This window comes from Pinus tabuliformis, chromosome 5_2, assembly GCF_031772625.1.
Source record: "Pinus tabuliformis cultivar Carrire ecotype Pingquan chromosome 5_2, CPIR1, whole genome shotgun sequence".
Classification (NCBI taxonomy): domain Eukaryota; kingdom Viridiplantae; phylum Streptophyta; class Pinopsida; order Pinales; family Pinaceae; genus Pinus; species Pinus tabuliformis.
The window spans coordinates 124,052,624-124,079,591 of NC_142306.1; the positions used below are offsets into that span (position 1 = coordinate 124,052,624).

Genomic DNA, 26,968 nt, shown 5'->3' on the forward strand with positions numbered 1-26,968 from the left:
AACACTCCCCCTTAATGGAGAAGGGGTTCACAAATATGCCTAACATCTCCCTAAAAATTTCAAACTTGATTTTTCCAAGAGGCTTAGTGAAAATGTCTGCAACATTATCACATGTATTACAATATACCAAATGGATTTCTTTTGATTGCACTTTCTCCTTGACAAAGTGGAACTATGTATCAATGTGTTTAGTGTTTTTGTGAAACACTGGATTATTAACAAGTTTGATTGAACTCTGATTGTCACATTTTATTGTTTTTGCATCTTTCTGTTCTTCCCCAACATCCTGGAGAAGTCTCCACAACTAAACTGCCTCACATGTTGCTGTACATATCGCTTGATACTCGGCTTCAACTGAAGACAAGGAAACTGTGTTCTGTTTCTTACTGCTCCATGTAATCACCTCGGATCCAATGCTGAATGCATAGCCTATTATGGATCTGCGATCGTCTACATTTCTAGCCGAGTCTGAATCTATAAATCTTGTCAATCTAACATCAGAGGAATCAGTATAAATAATACCGTACTCTACAGTACCTTGTAGATACCTCAAAACACTTTTCGTTGCATAAGCCAAATCTGGTCTAGTAGTGGTCAAGTAGAATAGGCTCCCAACCAGCTGTCTGTAGAGTGTCGCATATGCCTCTTTAGAGCCATCCTCACTATGCAGTTTTATGTTCTGTTGTAATGGTACTCCTGCAGGTTTACACTGATCCATCCTAAATCTTTCTAGTAGTCCTTTGACATACTTTCCCTGGGAAAAAAATGTTTTTCCTGAATCTCTCCAAATCTCAAGACCCAAACAATATCTTAATTCACGACGGTGTTTCATTTCGAACACCTGTGACATCTATTGACTGATTTCTTTGATCAGATATGTAGCATCACCTATAGTAATCAAATCATCTACATATAAAGAAATCAACACTATGCGCCCTTGTTCATCTTGCATGGTATAAATATTAGGGTTGTTTTTGCTTCTGTTGTAGCCAAATAGCAGAAAAATGAATCATTCTTTTCATACCAAGACTTGGGTGCTTGCTTTAGTCCATAAAGAGATTTCTTTAATCTACAGACTAAATGTTCTTTCCCTTTCTGGACAAACCCTTCAGGTTGCTCTAAATAAACCTCCTCTTTGAATTCTCCATTTAAAAATGCAGACTTTACATCTAGTTGGTGAATCATCCAATGTTTCTTAGTAGCTAAATCAATCAACATTTTGATGGTATTAATTTTAGCTATAGGGGCAAAGGTTTCTTCATAGTCAATGCCTTGTTTTTGTGAATACCCCTTTGCTACCAATCTAGCTTTTAATTTATCTATAGTTCCATCTACATTAATCTTCGGTTTATACAACCATTTACAACCTATGGTTTGTTTCCCTCTAGGAAGTTCAACCAGTTCCCAAGTGTTGTTCCTGATTATAGATTCATATTCATGTTCCATAGCTGTTTTCCATTCGCTACATTCATTTGCTTCCTTATAACTAGAAGGTTCAACAATATTCATCATACTAGTTATAAAAGCATTTTCCCTATATCTTGCAGGAAATTGAGCTTTCCTACCTAATCTCCTGAGTGGTGGGGTAGCTTCAAACCTTGTCTGATCATCATTTTCTTTTTCTTCCCGCTGCTACTGTAGTTGCTATTGTTGTTGCTGTTCATCTTCTGCCTTTGTCTATTGCTGATCCTGATTGTTTCCTGTTTCTTCACTTTCTTCTTCCACCAAGTACGGAATATCCCATTCCTCATTATGCTTATCAGATTCTTCATGATCTTGTTCATGGAATATGACATCTCTACTAACAAAAATTTTGTGAGTAGAGGGATTAAATAATATATAGGCTTTATATTGTGAACAATACCCTATAAAGGTACATCTGATGGCTTTTGAATATATTTTTCTTCTGTCTTCCTTTGGAATATGGGAAAATGATTTAGACCCAAATACTTTTAAATGTTTTATTGCAGGCTTAAATCCATATAGTGCTTAATAAGGAGTTTTAAACTCAAGACTCTTTGTAGGACCCCTATTTTTTAAGTAAAATGCATTATTCAATGCTTCAACCCAAAAACCATTCGACAGATTCTTACCTTTCAACATGCTTCTAGCACATTCCACCAGTGTTCTATTCTTTCTTTCTGTTACTCCATTCTGCAGAGGAGTAGGGGGTACTGTGAATTGCTATAATATTCCATGATCTTTGCAATACTTGATAAGCTCATCCTTCTTGTATTCTCCCCTTGATCAGAGCAGAGAATTTTTATCTCCTTCCCTGTTTGCTTTTAAATCATATTTCTGAACTGCTTAAAGTATTCAAATGTGTGACTCCTCTTACTCAAGAAGTATACCCAAGAAAAATTTGTGCAGTCATCAATAAACAGTAGAAATATAATGCACCTCCTAATGACTTTGTTTTCATGGGTCCAAAAAGATCTATGTGCACTAATTCAAGTATATCTCTATGTTTCTTCTCTACTCAAACATGGAATTCTTCTCTATGCATCTTTCCTAATGTATAGGCATCACAATCATTATGCACTTGTTTTAACATAGGAAGATATCTTACCATTTCCTTTTTCTGAAGTAACAACAAATCATTGTAGTTGATATGACCAAATCTTTGATGCCACAACTCTTCTATAGTTAAACCTGCTACTGTTAAAGCTCGAACTGGTGCTGGTCTTACATCCAATTTGTATAGACCTCCTGTTCGAATTCCTGTAGTAATTGTCTTCATGCCATCTAGTAGATCTTTAATATAGAAATTAGATTTAAAAAATTCAACTTTAAGATCTTGATCTGTAATCATAGATACAGAAATCAAGTTCTTTGTTATACCGGTCACATACATAACATTATAAATTTGTCTTACATTACCATTAGGTAAAATGACAGAAATTTTCCCACATCCTTTGATCTGATGACTTCTATCATCACCTAGGTAGATTTGTGCTCCGTCATTGATTTCTTTAAAATATTCAAACCATTGCTTGTTCCCTGTCATATGTGTTGATGCTCCTGAATCTACATACCAGATGTCTGCATCAACATTCTCATCATGGTCTGCCATGAACAATCTGAAATTTCGCTCATGATTATCATTCGCGAGATGACCTGCATGTCATTTCTGCCTCTGTTGTTCTTCATGATATTTCTTCTTCCTGCACTCTCTAGCTATATGACCAAGTTTTCCGCAATAAAAAATTTAATTACTGAGTTTTTTCTATTCGGATTCATACCTTGGGTCAGATTTGGTCTTTTATGTGAACTTCTTCCATTTTGCTGTTGCGGATTTCCTTTTCCTTTGTAGAAGTTCTTTTTCACCATCAATGCAAGATCGACACTCTGGGGCTTCAGAGTCGATCTTCTTTCTTCTTCTTGCATCAATATTCCTGTCAGTTCTTCAAACTTTGGGATTTTCTCTCTCTCCTTTATCCTAGTGATGAACATTTGGTAGTCATCAGTCACACCATTCATGGTAATTTTTACAAGATCTGTATCTTCAACTGTATGACCAATGTCTGCCAATTTGTTCTTCATATCTTTAATCCTTGCTACGAAGGCAACAACTGTTTCATTCTCCTCCATCTTCAGGGATAAGATCTTGCTCTTCAGGAAGAGAAGATGATTTGTATTCCTGATCTCATAAAAATCCTTCAAAATTCCCCAAATTTCGCTTGCTAATTTACATTCTCTAATTTGTGGTATGATGTAATCTTTCACTGACATCTTCAGCAGTGTCCTTGCTTTACCCTCACGCTTCTCCTAATCTGGGACTAATGCTGATCTAGCTGATGGCTTATGCTCATCCCCATTTCCAATCATCCAAGCACTCTGCACTTCTAGCAAAGTCTGCATCTTGAATTTCCAATTCGCATAATTGGAGCCATCGAGCTTGTTATGAACATTCAAGCATGCTTCAAACATTTGATTATTCATCTTGATGATTTAAAAATGTTTGACATGTAAAAAAATATGTTATATTTACCCTAGATCTTTGTCAACGATAGAGATTGTTGATCTCCAATGTTGTTTGGTCTTGTAGCACACTCGCAAATCACTGTGGCTTCCTTCATGGCCTCCACGCAACCTTCTCTCGGTAGCCACCGCAAAAATGCATCCCCTCCTTTTTGTGGCGCTGTTTGTTGTTTGGCCGACCTCACAGCATTCTCTTGGCTTCTCTCACCACGGTCGTCGCTCTTATCCACTACGGAGTCGCAGAGATCGTCACGCATGTACACTTGATATGTGTGACAATTAGCAAAATGAAAATGCGCGGAAGGTTCACAGTGGGATCGTCGCGTTTGTGCACTTAAAACCTGCGACGATTTCGGTTCAGTCGCGCCCTGCACTCAGCGTACAGGTTCTTCTGCCGTGACACTCTGATACCATGTTAAGGAATGCAATGTTTTGTATTAAATAAAATGAAACCCTCTTGTCAGCTCTACGAAAGAGAGTCTGAACCAAGAGAGTCTGGCCTTGCAGAATGCTCTACATTGTTCATGTACATCACAAAAAATAGAAACTAATTCCTATCCTGAGGTCTCGTGAACCAACTCACTATTCTAAGATATTCTCCATTATCTCTAACAAAAGAAACGTAGGAAATCCCATCTAATGTATTAAAGTCACATGAAAAGTTATAAGCTCGATGATGAGCAATGCAAATACGTCAAATGTAATGAATATTTGTTTAGTTTGTTGATACATAATAATCAACACTATTAGTTGTGGCGTTTATGTATTTATATACATATATCGTGTGGTAATTTGAATAAACCCAGTTATATCGAAAAGTAGTAATATCACAAAACTTAGATATGTGATGAATATCATATATATTATTTAATTAACAAGATAGAAGCACGATAATAACATATATGTGTAGTATTACTTAGTATTGCAAAGCACGATAATAAGATATATCTATTATTTTAATTAACAAGATAGAAGCACAATAATAACATATATGTGTAGTATTACTTAGTATGCGAAGGGAAAAATTTAAAGTTGAGAATATGGTCACTAGAAATTGCACTAGATATTGTAAAGGAATATTGTAAAGGAAATGTCGTAAGATATAAATTTGAGAAGCATCATGACATATAAAAAATCATTGAGGATAAAAATTAGTAAACAAAATGTTATTCAACTATCGTAAAACATAAGCAACAGTTTCATGTGAGCTATTAAATTTTTGAAAGTTTCCATTGCCAATGGCATATCTTTGAAGTGACAATTCATTTAGTAGTTGAGAAACTTTTAGAGGTTCTTGTGACCCAACTGAAATTTGATAATCCTCACCATATCGAAAACCTTCAGGTAACAAACCATTATAGCAAAAATCACTTGAGAAATATTTGGGTCCTGCCTTTTTAGGCATATAATAATAATAATGGCTTGAACCACCTGAAATTTTAGAATCATATTCTGTTTTTTTTCAAGCATAACCATACCATTTTTCACCATACGAAAACTAAGAATCTCGATTTTGGTGACTAGATAAGGTATCTCTTTCCTAAACATTGTGAAAAGAAATTATGGGTATAGCTAGACTGACACCACAGTTAGAAGTCAGTGTTTTACATGAAAAATATTTTGGTTGTGTTGACTCCAGCACAGGGATCACCTCTAGCAATTCAAGCATCCGTGAGAGATCCTTATCATCATTAGCCCCATTAATTTGAATTGAACCACTGACTTCAGGCATAATGCTGAAAAAGGAATCAGACACACCATTGCTAAAGTAAGTAAATGGTTTATTGCTTGAGAGACTCATGCATTTATTACCATTTGAAAAGGGAGTAAACAATCTTGAAGGCATAGTACTGGGAGTTGGTGAAGAGGACAGATCAAAAGAATGAAGTGAAGAACTATAAAGGGCATCATCTACCTTCAATGAGTGTTCAGTTTGCTAGGAAAATGGATATTTTTCATCACTAATGGAGCTCAAACAATTTTCCAAAATACAGTTTTCATGAATGGCAAGGAAAATGTCTGAATTATTTTGAAAATCTTTTATTTGTTCACTTTTTGGAATCAACTTGTTATTCTCCAGCAAATAACTTGCAGGTTGGTAGGTAAAGGGTTGCAGGGATTAAAGACCATCCCCAAACAATGACTAGGGGAGCTAAACAAATGAAGATGGTTGTGTCAAATGCTAATGGTAACCTACTGCATCTAAACCTGGTGAATGTAATCCACCATCAAGCATACAAAAACTGTAAGATGGAGAAGGTCGAGAAGGTTGAGTAGTAGTTGGTGATGATAACCTCAAATATAGAGAATTTTTCCTTCCCACCTCATCTCCCACAACCAATGTAGTACGAGTCATTATTTCTTAAGTTCCACTCTTTTTCCTAGGAATGGAATTTAGTGCCTCTGTACACATTCATCTATATCTTTCTACTTTTCAAATACAATAAGGCCAATATGTTTCAAGACTATTAACTCATTTTTCCCAATTCTTTTAACAATTTTAGATGCATCAGTGGAGAAGTCCCATTCAGCATTAAGGCTTGGACTCCATGAAGCTTCCTCTAGAGGCATCCTTGAATGCCAAGAGAGAAGGATTTTCCCCCTTCTTCAGAAGAAGATCAACACATTTATGAGAATGATAAAAAATTGCAAAATGTAAACCTGAACACTGATATGCCTCATCAACAACATCAACATCCACAAGTGTGAATTTTTCAGAACCTAACAAAAGGTCGCAACATCTCATCAGAATCAAGCACACAAGCATAATGTAAAACTCCTTTTTCTAACTTCAAAAAATCATCAGTCTCCATTGAACCATTTATGTTACAAAATACTAACAATTAAAGTTGTATTAAGTTATTAACACATGAATAAAGATACAAATGAACATAAATAAAGTTGTAAGGAGGCAGTGTAACTATCTTAGTAACAAGTATCTCCTTCACATTTGAAGCTGAATCTAAACTATTTATATGCTTGTGGGACTTTTTCTAGAAAATTTCCCAAGTTGAATTTGTGGCCTCCTCAGGTTCCTGTCCATTAGAAGAAGGAAATTGTGAGGAAGACTCTACCTTGAACTTTTGTGGAACCTCTGCAATAATTTATGAGAAAGATTTAGCAACTAGAGGATTTCCAGGATGAGAAACATGTTGCAAATAAGATACATGTTTGGAAGTAGACAAACTGCCTAGAAACATTAAATGAGTCCCGCGTGATTTCTAGGAATGTGAATACTTGAACCTTAAAGATTTCTTAATGGAAGACAAAATGTAACTTTGAGAAGTTATAATATTATCACATGCTTCATCAAGTAATTCTTTATCATGTAGACTCAATAACGCACTCATCTCAGATGAATGTGTAAGCTGAATATGCTTTTGATTTCTCAAGCCTTTTACATCTCTATTGGCTCCATGTCTAAGAAAGAGAGGAACACATGCAAGATGGTTATTGTTCACAACATAATGTAGAGGTGTCTCTCTTGTTTCTGTGAGCATGTTTATACTTCCACCATTGTTTTTTATTATTAATAGGATTGCTTCAAGTTGGCCATGACCTGCAGTTGTGTGAATAGGAGTTGGTCCTGTATTGTTTTCAGATGTTATAGCTGCACCAACATCTAAAAGTTTTTCCACAATCAAACAATTTACACTGCATCCATTGAGAGGAGTGTCATGTTTCAAAGCCCAATGCAGAGCTTTATTTCCATCTTGATATGTGTCATTGACTGGAGCAATATATTCTAACAAAACATCTAGAAGTACACCATCATTTTCATAGACAACTCGAATTGAAGAAGGAAAATAATTTTTTGAATGAGCATTCCAGCTGTGGACAAACTAGAGAATAAATTCTATGATTTTTCTTATAAGTTTACAATTACTCTGTGGATCATAATTGTCCTTGCTTTTACCAGATAGCTTATCACAGTCCCTTGCTAGACTACGATTCTTTCAAGTTGTTTATGTTTGACTTGAATTGTACAATATTTTGAATTTATTTCTTCCCACTCAACAATATCTTTCCTAGATTTTATTTTAGGTCCCAAGCACCCCAAATTTTTCTAGACTTCATTATTTGTAACATACCATTTTCCTCTAAATTAATTGTTTTTACATTTCATAAACTTTTGAGATTTTTCATCCAAGCTCATAGGATGTGAAGAGGCTAGTACTCTTCCTAACATATAATCAACTATTGTTTCTCTAGACTGTATATCATATTTTGACTCTCTAATCACAACATTTATGATAGACCTCCTAACATGGTTAAGGGAAACTAATGGAACTAATTCTATACCTTTGGCAAGTTTGAGTGCAATAGCTACAACCATATTCTTGCAATTGCACTTGATCCTAATCTGTTTCAAGACTTTTAGATAATTTTCCCCAATTCTTTTAACAATTTTAGATGCATTAGTGGAGAAGTCTCACTCAACATCAAGGCTTGGACTCCATAAAGCTTCCTCTAAGGGCATCCTTGAATTCCAAGAGAGAAGGATTTCCCCCCTTCTTCCTTGGCAATTGGCACAACCATTAGCTAAGTAAAATATTGAGGATATTGTTGATGAACTACGATGATGCTACTAGTTTTTATTGAATGTAGGTTGCTAACCTTGTGGGTGATGAAGTATGTTGAGGACCAAGTTGAATCCACAAGTATCGCTTGGCAATATTTGTGATATTGTTTGAAATATATATATACACACACACACACATGATTTTTAAATAATAATTTATGAAAACTAATGATAGTCGTGATGATAGTGAATGTAGGTTGGATTGGATAAAAATATAATGATCAGACCCATATGTATTTTTAATTGGAAAAAAATGTTGTGAAGATAAGCAATCACCCAGGTTCAGTGCAGTGAAAACCCTACACTAGGGAAAGGCTACATGAAAATATGGAGATCATAGGTACGAAGGCATATTCTAGCCTATTTTGAGGGCTAAGAAACAATGAGGATAGTGTTTCGCTTGAGAGGGGGAAGATGTAACACCCCTTAGTAAGAGATGTAAATGTTCTTTTTACCACAAATAACTTGGTAAAACTGAGGGCCAGATAAAGGCCTAGGTGGATGGTAAAATATAAATGTTATTTTTTGTAATTAATTTTTTTATTATAAATATACAAGTATGGACAACCATAAAATTACGGGGAAAAGTGTTAAATGAGAGTTTCATTTATGAGATAGTTAAGACAATTATTCCTCTCCCTAGAGATAAATAATTGTAGTTGGGACAAGGGAGTCAAGAGGGTGAGAGGGGAGAAAAATTGAGGCAACCTTGGAGACTTGGTACCTGGAAAGAGGAGGTCCAAAAGAGGAGTTGAAGATGCAAGATTTGGAACCTGAAACAGGACATTGTTGAAGGTAAGGCAAGAAACTTCCAGTTAGGGTATTCTTGAGTTGGTTGGTGGCCAATGGAAACCCTACGATAAACTTGTGAGTCTGTGAGTTCTCTGGCTAGACTTGAACAGTTCTGATGCCTTTGAACAAACCTTGTTAGGTCACTGTCAAGCAAGTGTCTCGGAAGAAACTAGTTCAGGGGGAGTCCTATTGTGAAAAAAGAGTACTTGTTGGTTGGGTGGAGCACTACTTTCCCTAGTGATTTTTTGGTGAGTCCAAACAATTAAAGAAAAGATAAGTCCTTTTTATGACTTGCTTTATTTTCTATGATGTACTGTCTTTATCTCGAAAGGTTGTATCATAGTGTAAATGAATTTAAGAAAGGCTCCGTTTCACTAATAAGAGATAAAACAATAGTAATACAATCCATATTCGAGACTCAGGTTAGATACCCTACTAAGTTGGTTATTTGGGTCTAGTAAAACATTGGCAGGAAACATTTGGGTAGTACCGAGGATTGGTCCAACTCAAAATTGACAAACCTTGATGTATAAAAATATAATACAGTAATAATTGTTGTAAATTGAAAGAATTTCATAACATAAATGAAAGATAACTATAGAATTTTCGCGATAAGTGACGGCTAAGAAGCCTATTTCATAATGTAGTGATCATCTAGATTAGTGGGGGAGTTGTTTAAGGAAGATGTCGAAATCGAGGTAAGATGGCTATCCTTTAGGCCTCGAACAAGAACCCAATGGCTACTAGAATCTAAGATTTATGATAGAACTATGGAAATGTCGAATGCAGAGAGGTTGTAGTCAACATTTCCATTACAACTTAATGGCAGGCTCAACAAATTACCCTTGACAATAATCAAACTCAGATGAAAACCAAATTGTGCTAGGGACATCAATCTTCAAGCATCGATAGTATGAGGAATTAAACAACTAAGCTGGAGAATGAGAAAAAAGGTTTATAAGTCGTTAAGCAAAGAGTCTAGAACCAAGAAACCGGCCACGTTGTTATCCCTCCCCTGTTAAAAAATTTACAATAGAGTGTTTTCACATATAGACTCAAAGGAAATGGAGTAACCCTACATAGGATATTACAGAGAGGAGGTCCAAGGCACATCACTTGTTGAGCTCTCTTTCAAAACCTTTGACAGTCTTGAAAACGAATAAAAAAAAAAAAAAAAAGCTAAAAAAAAAGGAGATGAGCTAAGAATATTACAATATCATTTATAATAACTTGAAGACCTTATAAACCCTGCAAGAAGTTCTTAGATAACACTCTCTGGTTAAACCCTAGGAGCTTTGTACGAAAAATATGCATAAATATAAGCATCTAGAGAAACTTAAATTCATTAAAATTACATTTATCCTGGCATCATATAGTCCACTTCCATCCTTAGAACTCTCTCGCAAGAGAAAATCCCTGTATAAAGAAAATTGACAAGATTAAACAAGTAGAACATAAGTTATTAAGAAACTTATTCCCATTTACAAGCTAAAAAACAACTTTAAGTATCTATGGCTATGTCCATCTAAGATATCCTTCCAGGAATTGAATAGGGTTGTAACCCTTGTGGTAAAATAATCAAGTTGTAGAGTAGGGGAAATTATTGTGTGGGACAATAATCATTTCCATAATTTTAAAGATGGCCTATTTTCTTGTGGGGATTATTGGTGATTGTAAAACTTAGGAACATTGTTCATCATTGTAAAGATGGCCTATGTTCTTTCGGGTATGATTGGTGATGGTAAAATGAGAAAAATTGTAAGCACAAACTAAATGCTTTTTTGTGCATAAGCTAAGAGTAAATCTTCACAGAAAGATAGATTCCCAAGTAATATTTTCAAAATTTGAGGAAGATTTTGGGAAGCACGCAAAGCATCAATGGCCTAAAATTTGATTTCTAAATGGGATCAGTAGTCAAACCAAGTTTGATCCAAAATATCCATAATAAAACTTTAGAATCCCTCTTTTTACTAAACCATTTTTAAATTGACGGCCTTAATGGGTGACCTGCCAAACAGTTAGCTACTAGACTGTCTATTCATTTGTCAAGTATATCTTATATATTGTGACAGGGAAGACATGGTAGATGAAAGAAACTTTGGGTTTTGGGCTATCCTATTGTCGTTTGTTGATATGGAAATGGAAGAGTTAGTTGAATGAAATGTGTGTTCAACTGTAGAGGCAATGAAATACGTCTCATTTTCCGAGTACACCAATCCTTACAAAAATGGTGGGTAATACCCTTAGATGTCTTTTGCTTTAATCAGACCATCGTGTTAGTATTTTATGCAACTGTCAGTGACACTTGATTGTGGAGGTCTATAATTGTAAGCATATGGGCTGCTAGAGAAGTTGTATTTATTGGGAGAGATGGTTCCCAAATGACAAGTAGGAAAGAGTATGGAGTTCTCATCTTATTGCAATTTTGTTTTAATTCAAATCAAACCTATGGACACTTTTCTAGGGTTTAAGATTATGCCTATGTCTTGACGGTGTAAACAACACAATTAAACAGATAGATCAATAATTTTTTTTCTATGACTGCATTCAAGAACAAAAGAGAAATTTAACCTTTTCTTCTTTTGGGGAAATCTGTGCTTAGCTCCATTGTGGCATCAACACAATTAAACAGACAGATGAATAAATTATGTCCATGACTATTCAATATGAAAAAAGAAACAAAATATTCATGTTGTACAACAAACTGAAATGATTTGAAGCAAACAGAGATACAATCAAGCCTTGTTATGATTATTATCACTATCTTCTGTATCCAAGAAAATGGGAAATTCATGTTTAAATACTGATTTTGCAAATACAGTTAAAGAAAAACAATGTATCCAGTATTTAGGGCATTGATGATAGCAACACTAAAGTACATGTTGGATTGTACATTCCACAAATGGGCCCCAAAATTAGTGCATGGTTGTGTTGGAGTTTTGGGTTTAGCACACGCCTGTTGTTTCCAAAGAAAATGATCTTGTGCATAATGATGATGAAGGCCTTCATGCAGATGTGAGATTGCTGTATAATGTTAGGAAACTCAAGGAGGCGCTTAAAATATTGAAAGTAGTGGATCAACATAGCATCTAGGCAACATCCAATTTCTATACTTTTCTTCTACATGTTTGTGCCAAGATGGATTCACTTCCATGAGAAATCATTTGCATTCTCATGCCACTCAAATCTAGATGGCGCATGATATTTATGTGGGTGGAGCACTACTTTCCCTAGTGATTTTGTGGCGAGTCTAGACAGTTAAAGAAAAGATAAGTCCTTTTTATGACTTGCTTTATTTTCTGTGATGTATTGTCTTTATTTTGAAAGGGTCTCTGGTTGTATCATAGTGTAAATGAATTTAAGAAAGGCTTTGTTTCACTAATAACAGATAAAACAATAGTAAGACAATCCATATTCGAGACTCAGGTTAGATACCCAACTAAGTTGGTTATCCAGGTCTAGTAAAACACTGACTGGAAACATTTGGGCAGTACTGAGGATTGGTCCTACTCAAAATTGACAAACCTTGATATATAAAAAATATTCTACAGTAATAATTGTTGTAAATTGAAAGAAATGTCATAACAAAAATGAAAGATAATCGTATAATTTTCAGGATAAGTAATGGCTAAGAAGCCTATTTCATAATGTAGTGATCATCTAGATTGGTGCGAGATTTGTTTAAGGAAGATGTTGAAATCGAGGTAAGATGGTTATCCTTTATTCCTTGAACAAGAACCCATTGGCTATCAGAATCTAAGATTTATGATAGAACTATTGAAATTTCTAAGATGCTAATCTACCAAGGCCTTACTTCCTTACAAATAATAAGCACAAATCTATTATTTTAGCGAGAACCACTAATTACGGCTTGGAAAATGAAAAAATTACTGTGATGGTAGTATCTAATGTAAGTAGTAATTATTTTATTAGGGTATATGGCATGCCTGGTATCAATAGTGGGCTACTCGACCATTAGTTAAAACCTCATTTTGTAATACAAGATTGAATCAAAATAGAAAATTCAAAGAAGAAAACCTTCATGGAGCGCACACATACTCGTAGTGCAATAAATACAAGAAAACATAAATTATTCAATGGAAAATTGAGGTTGGTCGAATGTATTTCAAAATACTCTAGGTAAATTCTCAAACAAACAAAAACAAATAATTTTGTGATTGGTTCGAGGACAGAATAGATCAGGACTCATGCATGTAGAAACATAATCGTATACACAGGTGACAGTACAACCAAAACCTGTTATAATTGTGAAATCCCAACAATTATCTTGGCTTACTTACAACGAAATTTTCACAACCCGAAGCCTCTCTATCAAAACCCTTCATAAGGATGCCCAACACATATGTTGTACTGGAATTGAACATGCAAACCCCCACTCCAAGTAACAAATGCAGAGAGGTTGTAGTCGACATTTCCATTACAACTTAATGGAAGCTTCAACAAATTACCCTTGAAAATAATCGAACTAAGATGAAAACCAGGTTGTTCCAGGGACATCAATCTTCAAGCACCAACATTAGGAGGAATTGAATAGCTAAGATGGAAAATAGGAAACAAGGTTCGTAAGTTGTTAAGGGAAGAGTCTAGAACCAAGCAACTGGCCACGTAGTTATCCCTCACTTGTTAACACATTTATAACAGAGCGTTGTCACATATAGACTGAAAAGAAATGGAGCAACTCTACAGGGGATATTACAAACAGGTGGTCCAAGGCACATTACCTATTGAGCCCTCTTTCAAAACCTTCGACAGTCCTAAAAACGGAAAAAGAAAAAAAAAACAAGCTCAAAAAAAAGGGAGATGAGCTAAGAATATTAGAACATCAGTTGTAATAACTTGAAGACCTTGTAAACCCTGCAAGGAGTTCTTAGAGAACAATCTCTGGTTAAACCCTAGGAACTTTTTACGAAAAATTTGCATAAATCTAAGCATCTAAAGAAACCTAAATTAATTAAAATCACATTTACCATGGGATCAGATAGTCTACTTCCATCTTCAAAACTCTCTGGCAAGATAAAATACCTGTATAAAGAAAATTGAGAAGATTAAAAATGCAGAAAATAAGTTACTAATAATATTGTTCAAGTTAAAAATCAACGTTAAGTATTGATGGCGATGTCCATCTAAGATATCCTTTTAGGAATTGAATAGGGTCACAACCCTTGTGTTAAAATAAAAAATTTGCAGAGCGTGGTTCCTGTAAGCATAGATGCAAATGGTCGAACACGTGCCGATGGGGGAGAGAGAGGCAGTTACCATGGTAACTCCTCCCATCAAAACCCTCTGATCCCAAACTCTCAGTCGTTGTATTTCCTACGCGTGGAGCAAGGACAATACTTCTCGGTTAGAGTGGACAACTGGATTTCAAGAGAGTTCAATAGGAACCACCATAACAATAATTAATACGGAGTGAAATGTGAAATTATTTGACAAGTGCATAATTTTAGAAACAATTTCACATCACGGAGGAAGGAAACCAAAAAATTAAAGGCCATGAGATTGTGTGGATTGAAGTCCATCTAGGACGGGTGAAATCGACCATGAAATCATCTAAGAAGTTAGATAGATTGATACATGGTGTGGTGTCATGTACAACATAGAGAATAGACACAACAACTAGGGTAATTGCGAACAAGAGCATGCGGACCATGAACTTCTTTCTAATGTAGTTGTAGATGAGCTCCATCTTCAACAGGCTCGCATCCATGGAGGTTGCTAAAATTCCACCATAGGGGGAAATTAATTGCAAAGAACTACTCGGTAAATAAGTATTATGGATCTAAATGAGAAAACACTAACCTTATGTTGTTGCTCTATAAACCATTTGCAGCCTCGAAAGTAATAAAAGATTTGATATTTTCGAAGTCTTTCTGATTGGAGAAAATGTTGTGGCCATTGTCCAATCTTTAAAATCAAGCGAGGGAAAGAAAAGGAGGAGATTTACCAGCAAGCGTGGCGGGAGACGAGATTCATCGCGTGCAAAATCTAGCAGCGGTGTGGTTTCCACCCACTAAGAGACCTTACGCACTCTTCATTCCAAACAAAATCTTCTTCTGCAATTGACCTGGAAATGTGGTTAGTGTTGCAGGACACATGCAAACCATGGTATGCATCTGCCAAGTCATTTGTGCGGTTGGGAAATGGATGGACAATGAATTTAAAATCTTGGGACTGAGTAGCAACCGTCATTCAATTCAAATCAACATATAATCATAACCTAACTATCTAACAAAAGATTGAATGGCACATATTATGACAGGAAGGCAACTAGGAGAGTTATTTTCAGAGGGGAACACCTTACGACGTAAATATATAAGAATTACTTTGAGCATAAAATAGTCAAGTTTCTATTAAATTGAAAAATATAATCTTGGGTAATGTGGCAAGCTAAAAACATTATCCTTAGTTAATTAAAAGTCAACCAAAGTAATGAATAAGAAAAATTGTATTGTGGAGAGAAGAGATATAATAATAAGTAAGACTTTAGTCATCTTTCGTAACAAAAAAAATAGTAGTATAAGGGAATTTTTACAAGTGGTATCAAAATTATAGCTATAACATTGGGCCTCTTCTAGGTTTTGAAATTGAAACAATTATACACATCAAGAATAGATTGCTTAAAACAAAACTAAGGAGTTTGAAGTATGCATGAAGAATTTAATAAGATTTTTGTAGGATCACCAAGTGGTGGTGAGGAACCTGATACTGAGTTGGAGGTGATGGGAAGAGAAAATTGATAATACATAGTGGCTATTAAGGAAAATTTACTATTTTATAGTTAGATGGGCACAAAAATAAGTTTACACAACCACTTTAACAAAAATAGGATATCTATGTATGCACCTAGTCAAGTGCCATCATGAGCTAGTATTTATCAAACCCCATTCTGTAAATCTTGCACAAGGAAAAATAAATTAACAACACAATATTAAAACATGTAATAAATAATTAAAAAAAAAGAAAAAGAAAAAGAAAGGGCCGTCTATGAGGGTTGGGTTATACCCTAATTCAAAAGAACTAGTTTCAGGCATAAGTTATAATGTGGGCCAATAAATTTAACTTGTAGACCTCACTAGAGAAGAATGGTAGATAGACTAATAAGTCTTAATAATAACAATAATAATAATTTCAATTAAATCATCATGAAAATTTCCCATAATGCGTTATTCCAATGAAAATGTGAAGTCAAAGTGAGATATTAAGGGGAAATATAATCTTTCCATAGAAATGAATCACATAGCACTATTCCATCCTTCAAAATTATTTTATAGCTGTATGCCAAAATTTGGTATTTCTTTCTAAAAAAGAAAAAGAAAATATGGTAATTTCCATTGATGACTAAATGTGAATAACTATGGAAGTAAGAAAAAGTTGAACATATTTGGAAAGACAACATCTATAAGGAAATATTTTCCTCTCTTAGAACTCTTGTTTCCTTCTTAACAGACCTACCAAATTGATCAAGTTAGTCACAACCATAGAAATTGGCCACTTGAAATCCTAGGATAAAAATAAATTTATCCTAGCATTCGAGGCTATGTTTGCATTTAGTGAAATTTAGTGAAATAGAGTTTTTCCTAAGAGTCTAGAGTTGCAAAATACATGGAAGAATACCATCATAGAAGTATCTCAACTATTTCTATTTCGATATATATATATATATATATATATATATATATATATATATATATATATATATATATATATATATATATATATATATATATATATATATATATATATATACCTTGAGAAGTGGTATTTATATGAAATGAACAACAAATATATTTTTTAGATACATGAAAAGTTTGAAGGGTCAAATACTAGGAACCCTAATTAATGTTAGTAGTAGTTTGCAATTGTAGGAATTTTTGTGATAAATTCAAGAATAGATGGATATATTATACACCTCTAATGCAAATAAATAATTATTTTATTAGTTGTGAATTCTGAGTGCATATTCTTAAAAGACCGCTAGAAGTAGGATAGGATCATGCCTTGTTAGATACACATAATCGAGAAATGAATGATGATATTAGAAAAATAAAAATCATCAACACTTAGGATGCTACATGGTTGTTTAATTGGAAAAATCACAAAGGACGCTAATTAATCATGTGCTTACATAAATGAACATTCCCATGCACTATTTTGCGGAATATACCAAAATTTTTGTGTAGTCATATGCAGATATCATAGAAATTCCTTTTAAAAAAGAGTGAGCTATATTTTGATCTTCTACTTGATGTGAAACTAATGTCATGAACACAAATGTTTATTATATCATTAGAAGGGGTAGGTGTAAAATAAGATTGATAGTTAGGAATTGTGTATAGAAAGTCCATAGAGATCAATGAATGGATAAGTCTGATTCTTGTGTTCTAAAATAATTTTTTTTAGAGAGTTGAATAAAGTTACAGTAAGAAACCTGAGACCCCCTTTTTTTTCTTTCTACTACTTGTAGATAATTCTTGGAGCATGTAGCTTCTGAAAGATTTCCTCTTTAAGAGATGATTTTTATTTCTATAATTAGGGTAAAAATAATAAAATTGATCAATGCAAAATAAAATTGCGATCGAATGAGTAGAATTTAACTATAACATCATGTCGTTTAGATGAGTGGATGTCTTGTACCTTTCACTTAAATTGTGACTGATATATTTAGATATTTCATTTTGAAATTCATGAAAAATTAATTTGGATGATTAAGTTTTATATCCAATATTTGATAATCATATTCAACATTTGAAGTTAATGCATCAACCTAAAAAGGTGCTTATGAACCTTTGAATGAAATTACTTGGCCATATTATTACCACACCATTGTAGAAGGGTAGATCTAGTTAAGGTAAGACAACTTTAAACTAAAACCAGTTGAAACTTCATCCTAGATCACTTGTATATATATATATATATATATAAATTAATTATGGATTGTATTACTATAAACTCTTTGAACACTACATAAATAAACTATCGTGTGGAGCGGCTATTAGATAAAGATATCACTTTTGAATAGTAAGGGGTAGTGTGAACAAGCCTTCACCTTGTTCAAAAGAGAATGCAGCAATACTTTTTTTTTTAATCTCCATGACAAATCATTTCCCGTTTAATATGAAATGGAAAATTTATCTATTTCTATTGGAGTAGTCTTGAGGGAACAGTGAAGTCACCCAATATATTTTCTTGTTAGATGTTATCAAAAGTTTAAAAAAATGATACAACTAAAGAGGAAGGTAAAAAAAATGATTTATAAGTTAAAGAGGAGGATGTTGAGTATGTGTTATAGTCAGTTTTTCTTTTTGAAAAATTGCTCTCTTTCATCCTTAGACATGTTTTATTGTATTGCTTACATCATAGATATTTATAGAGTACAATTTTTAGTGCAAATACAAAATATAATTACGTTATTTTTCTTTGGCAAAAATAACACTTGATGGCTTCCTTTCAATTACTGATAGGGAGAAATCATCATAGATTTTTAGTAATGATTGGAAACATACACTTTATTCAGCCTCCGAACCAAAGCTATGCGTAACCCGTATGTTTTCTAATGTATCCTACAGATCGCATTCATCAATGGTTAAGATAATTTTGATATAATTAATCAAAAACTTGTCAGTCCATTTAGTATTTTTGGTGTGCTATCTTCCATGTATATAGGGACAACTAGAAGAATGATTTAATTATATATGGAATTTTTTGTTGTGAAAAGCATGCTTCAATTGTAAGAATTATTTATTAAGCCAATAGGATTTTTATGGCAAGGTCCTTCCTCACGACGATGTATCAGATTCATCAGCCTCCGAATATTCACTTTGCTGACGCGTTGTCGGTAGACTCTCATGCATTTTTATGAACTCTGGCAAATGTCCTTTCTTATTTGAAATGCATTGAAATATTCCTTGCAAATTTCAAAAGCTCGTCCGTAATTACAACGACGGACTTGAAAATTTCTTCTTCCTCGGTTCATGGTGTCCATTCAGAAATGTGATGGTTCAAAAGGTGTAGTCAGGAGCTATTGGCAATATGTAAGCGGGCACTGTTCAATACAAATTGTTTTTCTGATTTACAAACTCTTACAAGTGAATATTGTTATGTAGAAGCTATATTGAAAAGGGTGAGGTCACCATGTATCATATGGATCCATTGTATGAATGCCCCTGTTCTTCCCTGCCTTTTGAGTTCCGCTGCAAAATTTAAAAGTTTTAGAAGTGAGAGGGAGTAGATTGAAAACCTTGTGGGAACAAGAATCCTAGGTACACAATTTTTCGTGTTTATACTTATTTTATTTCAATCTCAGTTTGTAGATGAGAATCATCTCGAAATATTTCTTACAGTGGAAATGTGACATTGCAACTGCCTCTCCAGTTGCGAGAGTTAAACTTCTCCTCTCCCATTTCACACTTTTGGAAGTCCATAGGGCAACTGAAGTACCTAGAAAAAATTTCCAACTCGAAACTTTGCCAGAAGAATTTTTTTATATATGCTCCTTGAAATACTTGGTCTTCACAAGAATGAGATCGCTGCCTGATTCCTTAGGAAAGCTAAGAAATCTTCAACATATTGCTTTGTATTCTGCTACCAGTCTCACTACTACATGTAGGAGGGTTTTAAGACAATATTTAAAGCAATATTTGAGTTAATTGTCTTAACTTAAGACAAAAAGAAACTCAAATATTGTCTTAAATATTGTCTCTAAGCGGGTGTCTCAAAATATAATGTTTCTATAAAGACAATATAGAACACATATTATTATTGTCTCTATAAAGACAATTTGATTTGTCTCTCTAGAGACAATTTCATTTGTGTTTCTTTAGAGACAATTATATTTTTGTCTTTTTAGAGACAATTCCATAATTCAAACTATTGTCTCTCTAGAGACAATATAAAAAATTATTTAAAAAAAATAAATAAAATCATTTTGAATGTCTGTTGGCCCGTATCGTTCTCACCTGGAACAAATTCGTAAGATAATAAGCAGGAATCTTCCACACAATACAGAGTTAACAAAATGTGCGTACGCCTCCAGACGCTTAGTATGCGCGTTAGTATTATATAAAGATTCAATTCAGACAGGGTGTTAGTAGATGAGTTCCAACATATAATTGATCAAGACACAATGTTCTGGCCGTAGCTAATCAACAATGCCTGCTTGTAATTGATGAAGAAATCTAAAATGTCCAGGAGTAGGATTTCTTTATAAGGGTAAAATCACTAAAAGCATGATGCTTTAAAAATTGTAAGGCTTACTTCAGGTCTGCTTCAGAGTAGCCTGTATGAAGGGTAAGTGTTTTGTTCCAACATGGATCCTTCCTCAAAGTGCATCGAGTAGTGTAGACAGCAGCAACAGCAAGCATTGATGGATTGTAGATAGTCCATGCGCTTTATGGACATATCTTGCCATGCCAAGCACTTAATGTCCAAGAGGCTTATAGAGGGATAAGAGGCAAAAAGAGGAAATAGGCATATTCAACAATAAAATAATAGAACGAACGAGAAGTGAAACACAGCCAAACCACATAGCCTCCAATTCAAATATAAGTAGACAATACTGGCATCCGTTGTATGATTGCAAACAACATAAATGTTTTCATGTCATTGTCAATAAAATTGAATGTAGGCTAAGAGCATCGTGCTTTGAATTCCCCGAGACTCTCTCAACCAAATATTTTTGTTGAATTTACAATTTCTTTCATCCAATTTACAATTTCTTTCATCCATTAGGACATCATAACATGCTGGAATAAGAACACATGACATACTATTCATGTTCTTGAATATAACTTTAACACCATGTATAATCATAATTCCACAAGGCTTGGTAAGCAATAAGAAGCACTATTTCTATACAGTTAAAAAGTGGCCATAAAAAGATTTGACACAAGTTAGCAAGACTGATGGTCCCAATGCACAATTATTTTGCCAAATCAGAAAATACACATCTTTGGGGATGCACACTACTGCAAATCTAGAAATATTTACATTAATCTAGGTGAAGAGAGCAATTCTCCTAGTTAAGCAGATAACTAACTCTCGAAATTCTTCTCTGGCATCTCCGTCACTGTCTTTAAAATTTGAGAATTGTCGTCAGTGATACTTCCTTGTGTCCAGCGTTTTAACATCTCCAAGGCTTTTTTTGGCTAATTCATTGGGACCATATGACCTGCATCATGAACCTGGTGCGGAAAAATAGAAGATTCCATAAGGAAGAAATTATCTACTTGTACAACGAAATCAAAGATGATCATCGAGTGCCTTTTACCTTGAGAAAACTGAGTGGTCCATAACTGGTTATTAAACCTGCTTCCTTATCGTCTACAAGAAGGATTTTGTAGGTGCCTTCTTGAAATTCTCACTTCCAGAACAATCCATGGAATTCACCCATCTTGAATTGCCTGAAAGACACATAATTTGAACAATTAACTTTTCAATTTTGAAGATTAGACTGACAAGCTTGAAAAACACAACTGCAAATAAGTTAATAACAGACTTAACACCTAAATCATAAAGTCATTGTCCAAAACAAAAACAATATGTTATATGTATACAGTATCATTACCTAACCAATTGCAAATGAGATCATATTCTCCTGCATAAACTAGCAACTTAACACCATCCTCCAAGAGTGTTGGAATGCCAACTTCCATATTCCGCATCCAGTCAGTAAGCATAGCTTCATAAACCAAGGGGCTACAGGAGACAAATTTTCGGCTGCCAACCCCCAGGGCATCCCTAATGGAACCCTGGTTTAAGTAATTCTCCATATTTGAAAAATCATAAACACATGCCACCATTGCACTCCTTCCGAACATCATAGTACTGCAAAATATAAAACAAAATAATGAAAACTAATATCGTAAGATATATAAAACAACGATGACAAACTACATTTTAAGATACAAAATGCTGATAAAATAAACATAATGTCTGGTTGCCCAGTATTTAGAATTTAAGTCTTACATTGATATTCCCAGCTAATGCCATAATGGAATTGAAAATTGAGGTGCACACCAAGTATGATGCAAAGCATGTGACAGTCCCTTTGGTACCTGGCAAGTTATCACACCGGCTATAATCAGAACCTACATTAAGAACCTTCGATAAAGGATCCAGCATAAGATCAGTTGTAACCAATTACTTAAAACACTTCACAAATGGTAACTAAGGATCATAAAGCAAACAACATTTAGCCATCAAGCTTCTCACAATTTAAAACATAGTAACAAGATTTCAATATGAACACATACAAATCTAGTTCAGTAAACAAAGTATACATCTCATAAATATGAAAATATGCATTTAGTTCCAAATTTTAATAGGATTTCAGCCCCATGAAAAAATGTTCCTTGAAATTTGATGACTAGTTTATATTTATAGGTGTCTATTTCTGAGATTTTTGGGCTGTTTTTTTACGGATTAAAGGCCTACAAGCATCAAATACATGAGATATATTATCAAAAATGATAAAAAGTGGACCATACTGCAAAATTTTTGTAAAAACACACAATAAACAAGAATGAACTAACTAGAGGAGGGAAAAGCATCACCTATGCACAATATTTTGAGATCCAGATAAGCCTTCACTACTGTTATGGAAAACACTTGCACAAACAACTTAAAAAATACATTGAATATTTCAAAAACCACATCAACAAACAAGCCTTCCATAGCGGATAAGTGTTCAAAGCCCTTAACACAAATTTTATGGATTGTACTTGCTCATTATGTACTAAAGCAAACACAGTTCAACCAAGAAGAATGCTAGATTTTCCATCTGAATAATAGATAGTACAACTTGTCAGTACAGCAGGGTATTATTAGGAATACAATAAAGAAAAGTAATTTAAAACATGAATGCTAGATTTTATGAGGCATTTTCGAAAGTAGATTTGATCAATGCCACACAGGCTGCTTTCAACAATATAAAAAGTGGTGTCATTCAAAACTTTACCACTTTGTTGGAATCAGCTGCCTTTAGAAACCTGAGGAGGAATACATATGGCCGAGTGGGAACTGTAAGCTTGAAGTTCAGTTGCTTTAATATCGTAGACTCCTGTGAAGAGTTATTATCAATTGATCAGTCAATCTGAATGTTTGGAGACTATGTTGCAATCAATGACAAAGAATTATCAGTTAGAGCTAATTACCATGGCCACTATCTGTTCTGACATGCATTCATTTGGGAAGATGCGGATGAATTCATTGACCTGTAGCCAAGTATAAACCAGCTCTTATCAATATTGTGTTACCTATTATAATATAATTTTTGTGTTGATTCCAGCATAAAGCGTAATCTTCCGTAGGAGTAGATATTGCTGGTGTATGTACTTTTATACAACCAACAAAGTGTTCTTTTAATTAGATATAAACACATCCTTTCTTACAGATGTCAGCAAGTCATCCTACATGTGGAGGACAGACTTCTTCATATTTACTAGCTATAAACATTGCAACGATAGCAAGTAATGGCAAATTCTTCCTTGCAATACTCTGAATAGAAAGGTATCTGTCAATGATGTTCACAGTGAGATACAACGTCTCTGGCATTAATTTGTAAATTTAGAAAAGTAAAAAACGCATGTGAAGAATGTAAATTTGTCAAAGAAATAATGAAATTACAATTAATTTAAATAAATATAAAAAAACCAAAACACAACTTTTTTGGGTGCCAACACACTAAGATCCTGATTCCTTATTCATAAGATGGATACATTAAAAATTGAGAACTTAGATGCTTTACAACCTAAAAAATTAATGAAAATCGTACTTCCTGCTTAATAAATCTAAGGTTAAAAAGGATCTGTGTTGAATATCAATCCCAATTATCACTTGTGTTAGCTCTGTAGTTTTCCATCATTGGTTTCTCTGTAGTTTTCCATCATTCAGGTGAACCCAATGATTTTGTTAGTGTATAGGCTTTAAGCGAAACCATAATTTTCCATCTTTGGAAGAACCAATAATTTTATTTAGACCCTAGGGAAGAAACCACCAAAGCCATAGAGATCAGAGATCTGAATCCATCAAATTGATTTCAGTAGCTTAGATTCATCTTGATTCTTAACCCATAAAAAATTCTGCAAAGTTCATTTTTGTTTGAAGGTGCAAGCACTTCAAATTTGCAACTTGAGGTTTTTCATCATCTTGACACGTGATAGATTAGACATTGTTAAAATGGATCTATGTTAATTTTTTTTTTCTTCGAACACAACATTACACATCCCCAAACCACCTGGACTATACAATGTGCTACTCTAGACAATAAAATCAACACTGTTGAAAATATATCCTACTCAGAAGTTAAAGAGAGATGCCTAAATAGTTTGCCAAGATAGCAATTCTGCAATAAAATAAATGTCAAATTACAAATCCATTATCAGTAATTTTTAGAGGTGTAGATAGTCTTCATGTCTAGTCAACAGAGATATGCTAGCCCTCTTGCTTACAACAGTCAGGGGGCTAATGTACAGATATCCTAAGTCTCCCGCTTACAGTAGGCAGGGGACTTACACATACATATGCTAGCCCTCTTCCTCGTTGTAGGGCTTATGTATAATTGCTTTTCTAATAAATTCATTTGTTAGTAACATATATGGAATTTTCCAAAACAAAAAGGAAAAGGAAAACACCAGCATACAACGTAACCTTTTTTCCTCAGTAACATACAACAAAACATGCCAGAAGAAACTTTGAATAAACTGTCCAATGGAATTTTTCTAAATGCTGTAAAGAACCAAAATTCTGCAAATATTCGAAAATGTTTACAAGTATTTATAGGCACACTCCCATACCTCAAGTTTTTTGGTTTCAGCTTCAGCTTTAGAAGTCTGGAGATTTATTGCAAAATTATATATAACAAATGCTAGTAATCTCTTAAAAGGCCATTTCATACTATTGTAAGCTAATTTTGATCATGAGTTTGTGGCAAAATAAATTGAAATAATTTGAAATTGTTTAAAGCAGATTGTGACTTATGTTAGAGATTTGCATCAAATGAGCTTCTTCTGGACTAACGGAGTTTCTCATCCTAGAACCATTTTACACAGACTGAAACTACAAATCAAGAAAGGTTTAGCTTCAATTATGTATTTTGTGGAAAAATAAATTGAAGTAATTTGAAATTTTTAAGGCAGGATGTGATCTACATTATAGTATGCCAAAACTCAGATTCTTCTGAATCAACTGAGTTTTTAGAGCCATTTTACAGAGAATGAAATTACAGATCACAAAAGTTCTGGCCGAATAATTTAAGGCAAGGTTATATAAATTTCCTATAATTAGGAGCTACTGTAAGGAATCACTGGTTTTCGATGAATATAAGGAGAATCAATAACAAATGGCCCTTATTCTTCTAGTCCATCCAAAAATTTCCCTGATAAAGGTTATGTACTTGAACTCAAACACGATGTTAAATATGTGCATGCTCGGTTTCTATCTCAAGTTTCAACTAACTGTGCATTCTCAAAAGTTTAATCTCCGAAGTGGTATAAAAGCAAGTACTAGTAAACTTTTTGATCAGAGCTATTTGTCTAAAATTCAAATCAGAGATACTTGTCTAAAATTGAAACACAATCTTTGAACTTTGGGCTATGCATCCTCAAAATATATGCTATCCAATTTGAAACGAGGTGACTCGTATCAATGAAGCCTTTTCCATTGTGGTTCAGTTCAATTTTCTATTGCCCTATTCTATCACATTATGGATCTCCACTTGTTAGGCTATGGTCCCATGGTGTGGCTTCCATCTATTGATGCAGTAAACTAGGAAAACTGTTACCCACAACTGCTGAACTGCTAGGAAAAATGGTCCTAAACAACAGGGGATGACTGTTTTTAGCACAAGGTTCCACTCAATCCCGCAACTTCTTTGCTTCTCCTTCAAATAGGGATACGACACTGTGATTTAGCAGGTTTGCCATATTAATGTGAACGTTTGCAAATAGGGATGCAACACTGTGATTTAGTACGTTTGCATTTAAGAAGGCATCACAAAGACAACGATCAGAAGCCAGGGAACCCAGAAAACACATGAACACCACCAAATAATTTTAGTACTGAAGTGAGGGAGAGACTATCACATCAATCCAGAGACCTATTGGCAAATCTCTTGGTTGGCGTAGTATTCCATGAACCCCACCCTTGGCAAAGCAGCAGACCATTAGCTTATTGCCAATTGGTCTCTGCACGCTATCTATATAGTCCTACATCTATCTGAGAAATACCCCACAAGAAACCAGTTTCTTTCTCACTTGCATGAAATGAATAACAGAACGAGAATAACTGGATTAAAACATAGTATGCAGAAGTAACCACAGGATTAAGTTGGCTAGGTCTTTCTAATCCCCCTTCTTGTGCACTTGAGTCGATGTTATCACTAATACAAATGACAGCGTCATTGCTGGTGGTGCAACTGTCATCATTGGGTAAGTTGGCAAGGCATAAAAAAGCAACATAGCCATGACATGGATCTGAATACTTCTCATGAACATATCTCAGCTCATTTCTTCCTGCACTTAAGTGGAAGTCAACCATGAAGTTTGCACATTCCCTGGAACAAGTAAATCAAATGTTATTCCTTAACAACGCACAGGG

General features: G+C 34.3%; 1 pseudogene across 1 annotated transcript; it reads right to left on the reverse strand.

The window, feature by feature from the left end:
* Positions 1-3,992: 3,992 nt before the first annotated feature.
* Positions 3,993-23,619, reverse strand: LOC149157814 (serine carboxypeptidase-like 48; annotated as a pseudogene). The gene is made up of 7 exons (XR_016261220.1): positions 23,527-23,619; positions 23,331-23,432; positions 23,075-23,153; positions 22,340-22,428; positions 21,939-22,198; positions 21,642-21,774; positions 3,993-4,349 (listed from the first exon to the last, which is right to left on the reverse strand). The product of XR_016261220.1 is annotated as a serine carboxypeptidase-like 48 (transcript).
* Positions 23,620-26,968: the final 3,349 nt, after the last annotated feature.